Below are 6000 nucleotides of genomic sequence, written 5' to 3'. Positions count from 1 at the left end.
CTTCTTTCATTCTTCCCTGCACCTGTGGGGCCATCACACTCCGACTCTTATCCTTCAAACTCTGCATGCTGAGGTTTCAAGCTGAGGATGGATGGCAAATTTTAGCACCTGTAATTATTTCTCCTTTCTCCCTCCCATTACTTCTTGTCATTTTAATCTGGCTATTTTTTCCCCCTCTCTTCACCTTCTGTTGTTTTCGTGACAGTTTCTTTCTCATTCTTCTTCTCTGTCTTTTCATTTGCATCGTGCATATATTTTTTTTGATCCCCTGCCGAAGCACTTGTCACAGCAGGTAGGATAAAACTACCAGGTTGCACATACTGTCACATCGACCACTTCTTACTGCCTGCAACCGCTTCTGCCTGGCTGTGTGTTCAAATCTCTCAAGACATCAGATTATCAGGTTTGAATTGTGCTTGTTGCTTGTATCTTCGCTTTCATTTCTTTTTGCACCAGGAGGCTTTTCTTACAACTCAATCACGCCGTCCACTCTCTCCACAAACACTCGGCCGTCCTCTAAGAAGCCCGACACAGGGTGAACGACAGAGTCACATTTGATTGGACGTCACACTCCAGAATCTAAACTGGAGATTAAACTGCAAAAGGGCTTTTTTCTGTTTCTCTAGAGAGGAAGGGAAAGATAAGAGCGCAGAGAGAGGGTGAAGAAACGAGAGAGCAACAAGAGGTAAGAAAATAAAGAGTGATGGGAGAAAGGCTGAGAAGGACAAGAGGAGGGTAAAGGGTTGACTTTGGGTGTCTCTGATTGGCTGGGTGGTTCATGTTGCCTAGCTGAGATTTCCTTCGTTCTGTCTTTATGAAGCCCCAATAACTGACGACCAGCAGGGGAAATAAGACGATATCAGCGCAGAATCAGGGCAGCAGACAGTCACGTCTGCTTCCTGTCTGTCACAGACAAGTGAAATGCTGTGCTAAATTGACACTGTGTGGCTTCATGTCTATGTCTGACTTTCAGACTCACAGAACAGCAAGGGATTTAAATTTCAAATATTCTCTGGAGCCCTTCTTCATATTTTAAACTACAAACTCGTCTTACCCCTTTGTGTTTCTTCTCTGCTATAACGTGAGAGAGTTAGTGTCTGAACTCCTAAAGGAAAATGAGTGGGTCTGTTTTAAATATGCATTATGTTTATGAATGCATCTTTAACTTCGAAAACAATTTTTTTGTTTAGTTCTGTTGTACTTGTATTGCTGCAGGTCCTCGCCTGCAAAAGAGACCTCCACCTTAGTGCGTCCTCCCTGCTAAAGTAAGGGATCAGTGTAGCAACTGCTGATATCCTGCAGGTACAAATACTTAACCCGTATTTATACATGAGGGGTAGAAATTCTTTGTCTCTGCCATAAGAACATCGCCTTAGTCAAAGTTATGCACAAGATGTACGAGTACCGCTGCTGGTATGCAGGATCCCTGTTTTTGTAGGGGCGAGATGAGTGGTGTGAGGAGATAAAAAGGATGACGGGGGTGAGCACCCACCAGCAACAAAACAGTAAGACCGCAGTGCGTGCTGTGCAGTCAGTAATAAATGACATGCATATCAGGAATAACATGGACTCCTGTGTAAACTGTTGTTGTTAAATAGCCATACAGTACTGTGTTTCAACGTACGCCATAATGGTGGTATATGGAGAAACATTTTCTGTGGTGGTACTCATTGTGCAAAGTTTTAAGAACCACTGGTCTAATTTATTCCAAAAGGGAGCATTATTTATAAAAAGGACAAAGCTGTAATGAGTGAGATCTGTAATAGAAGACTGAGGGCTTAAACTCAGGAGGACAAATATTTACTCAGGTTTGGAAAGTACAGGGTGATTTAATCCAACAGGAAACCTCCAGTGTTGAAATAAATTGAGATAATCTTTTGTTGCAAAATAGTCGACTGTGACTGCAGTTACACAATACCTTCTTCCAGTGTCCTGGTTTTGGCCAACTTTAAATTAAACATAGGTGTAGATTAAATCAGCTGTAAGAAACGAGTGAAATATAAGAGAGGAGGATGATTCTCATTTTCAGCCATACGAGCTCATAGCTCGAGGGATGCAGATGTCTGTATCCACAGCTTTTGCCTACACTGAAATATTTCAACAGCGATTGGATGGATGGCCAACTCACGCACAGATGTCCACGGTGCCTGGAAGATAAATTCTAAAGACATTAGCGATCTTCTGACCTTCCATGTGCTGCAACTATTGATGATGCGAACTGAGAGACCTACAGTGAAATGTCTCAATGTTTATTGGATCGCCCTCAAGATGGACATTTCTGCTCCCTTCAGGAGGAGTTGTAATGATTTCGTGCGCTGAGACTTTCTCATCGGGTCAAAATAGAACTTCTCTCCAAAACTTTAGTGTATGAACAAATACGTGCATGAAATCCGACTCAGCTGTATTTCCATGTGAACATGTTATGAAATGACATGAGCAGTTGAGAGCAGTAGATTTAGCTTCCCAGAGATGCTTGCATGGCTGAAGACGTAATGTCCTATCTTACACTGCATACTGTACAGTGGTGGTGCACACTCTCATTGTCACACACAGTCACATTTCCCCTCATGTTATTATAACACCTCAGCTTCCTGTGGCTTGGGTAATGCTAGCCGAGGTGCAAAATGATGATACCTGCAACTGCTAAGGAAGCTGTGGTGAAATCCCGTTGCTCCATTTTTTTCCTGCACAACTTTACACAATTCCTAAGTTTGCATTACTCTGGGCCCAAATCATGTACTTTAACAGCAAATTATGTGTTTAGTTTATTGCCTTAAACGTTTGCAATTTGCACTGTGGATGCCCTAATATCCATTTTTAAAAACTTGGTTTCTGGAGCGTAGACCAAACCTCAAGCACAGCTCATTTCCATTTCATTTGTCATTCGTATTTAAGCACGCCTTACTCACTCCTATTCCTCCGACACTGATTTCACACCCCTCCTCCACGAGCCGCTCTGAGATTTTTCTATTCCATCACTATCTAAATAAAGCAACCACATCCCTTCATCTATCAACCCCTCAATTTTTAGATCATCCAACCTATGTTTTAACTATTCACATCATTAACCTGGGTCTAAGTTCAATTCAAGGTTCAAGGTTCAAGGTTTCTTTATTGTCAATTCCAAAATATGTCAGACATACAGTGAAATCGAAATTACGTTTCCCCCCTCCCCACGGTGCAATGTAGATAAAAAAGGTACGGTAAATAAAATAAAACAAGGTAAAAAAGATAAATAATATTTACATTAATAAATAAAATTCCTGCCCTCACTGGATGTGTTTCATAGACGAAAACACATCCAAAAGCAAATTTACCAAAGAACTAGAAGCTATTCTCGCTACGGCCTGGATAGAAAAAAATACATATATTTTCTGAGTTGGAGCGCTGTTAAATTTGACTTTCATTGCAGCGGGTTGGATCAATGAATTCCAGAATAGCACCCATAAGGGAGTCCCTATAAAACTAGAGGTCTGAATGTAAGTGCTTCTCTGGCAAGCGGCGAATGACAGACGACCGGAGCCGACAAAAAGCAAATGTGGCATCAGGAATTCAGCTTGTAGTTCAGCTCAGGCTATTTTCACCGACTCTCACCCCCTGCCTGCTTTGCCTCTCACCGTCCCCGCAGGAGTCCACTTCACCTTTCCTCTCACTGTCCACAGAGCTATCCTCACACTTTCATCTCTCTCTGTCTCAGCAGGATGGACGGATGCTCGGGAGAGCTGACAGAGGAGAACAAACCTTGCCAGACAAACTAGTCATCTCGGACCCCCACATTCCCACCCCACCAACGCCGCTCTCTCGCCCACCCCCCCCAAGTCTCCTCTGTCATTTTTTCACTTCCCCTGTCATCCTTTTTATCTCCTCAGACCTCTCATCTCCCCCCCTTTGCCTCTTGCTGTCTCTCCTCTCCCTGTCCTCCTGCTTTCTCTCTCTTTGTATCACTTCTGGCTCTGCTGCAGGCAGCGCTGCGGTATTTGAAGCAGCATGGGGCTTGAGGAGTCATCTGGTACTAAGCAGAGCTAAGCCCAGCTTCAGAAAAGCGTCTTAGCACTTTGGTCTGGAAGGTTTACAAAGAATTTAAGATGATAGAGCTGTAAGGCTGAAAACTTGGCCTTGGACATTTGGAGTCACTGGGTTAGATAATTTATAGCTAACTGATATTTGATGAAAGCTAACTTGAGAAAAAAAGATTTCATTCTAGAGTTTTTGTGATCAATGTTAATCTACCACAAAGAAGACACACACCTCGAAGGTACCAGTCTTAATAACTGTTTTAAAGCTCTAACCTGTCGTACCGTCAACCTTATTCTCCTCAATGATTCAATCCTCAAATAAAAGTTACTCTGCCATCATTTCAGATTGTAACAGCACCTCCTGCTTACCTCCCACCCTGTGTGTGACCTCCCCTGACTGCACACCTGTTCCTGTTTTTTTCACAGTACATATTGTAAGAAATTCTTTTTTTTTTCCAGCCTCACTCTCCTCCTGCCTGAATATGTTTGCTGTTGTGACTTCTGCATCTGTTTCTCATCCTTATCTAGACGAGGTGACCCTGTTAACAAGTTCATCTCTGCATTTCTGAGCTGGAGAGAACTGAATTTTACCTTTAGCTGTCATGGTTTCTAATGAGACTACTGATTTGTTGCATCCATTGTTAATGTGCTTCCTCAATTTGGTCTTCGTTTGGAGGGTTTTGGTGAATAGTGCTGTTTTATTCTTCTTGCCTTCAGTGAATATATTCGTTGTTGCAGTTTGATCTTTTTTCCTTCATGCATCCATTGTGCTGATGATAAAAGGCTTAACAAATTTAATTTTGAATAAATCTTTGAATCGAGAGAGCAAAGAAGCCAAAAGAAGAAATCTGGTGCTCTTTCGTTTGTTGATTTTCTCTTTTCATGCTTTGTAGTCCCAAAGACTTGCATTAATCATAAGCAGTGGTTTTTAAAACGTTTCTTGTTACGTTTGATACAAAATTCTTTTAAATCTTGTTGTGTTCGTTCCCAATCTGATTCTGATCAGCTCTGTGTGTGCTCCATATAGGCTTAAAGGTTTATACCAACTTCATCTTCCCTGAGGTTTTTTGCCTTCGTTGATAAATAAGGTCAAACCGTGACTTTAACAAAGATAATGTAACATGAGCCAAGGTTTGCCTCATCTCTGCCCACTGGTGAGAGTCAAGGTCAAGGAGGTTCAGAGCATAATGTGTCACTAGTATTAACATAATTAGATTTTAAGGTTAAGGCCCCCCAAGAAGATATGAAATCATCGTGTCTACTTTATTATTATTTTTTTTCCACTGAAAAGAAAAACTTTTTCATAAGTGAAGCAGTGTAAAGAGGCATATGGAGCAGAAGCTGTTGAGAGTAACTTTCTCTGATTTAGCCGCTTCAGATAAGGTCGAAGTACTCAGACTGTTTATGTCACTGTGATTACAATGCAAACACTTCAGCCCCCCCCCCCCGTCTAACCAGACTCATCATGTTCAGACAGACACGATGTCGACAAAATTAGGGAAAGATATTCAAAACACAGAACTTTTGGGAAAAGTGCTGAGGGTGACACCTCAAAGAAGGCGGTTTGTGCAGATATGCGTGGGTTGTTATTTCACACTTTTAGCATCTCACCATGAATTTAGTTCTAATTAACAATTTTTAGAATTATGTTTTTTTTTTTTTTTTTTGCTTTTTTGTGATAGAACGGTGGGAGAGAGAAAGGAGGAAAGATGTGGTAAAGAAAGCCACAGATCAGAATGAAACATGGACTCCCCGCTTGGAGGACTACAGCCTCCAAGCCTGGTCTTATGATATATTGTTTTATCATTTCTTTTGCATTTATAAATATGGTTTACGAGATGTTTTTGAAAAACAACAACAACAACAACAACAACAAAAAACACAAAGGAGGCCTGTAATGACACTAAAGGTCACCTTACAAATACAATAATAAAAAAAGCCCAATAAATGATAGCCACAGTAAAAAATAAAAAACAATAAAAGG

The sequence above is a fragment of the Symphodus melops genome (assembly GCF_947650265.1).
Source record: "Symphodus melops genome assembly, chromosome: 13".
Lineage (NCBI taxonomy): Eukaryota > Metazoa > Chordata > Actinopteri > Labriformes > Labridae > Symphodus > Symphodus melops.
The sequence above is the reverse complement of the archived record's forward strand: the minus strand, read 5'-3'. Positions refer to the sequence as shown.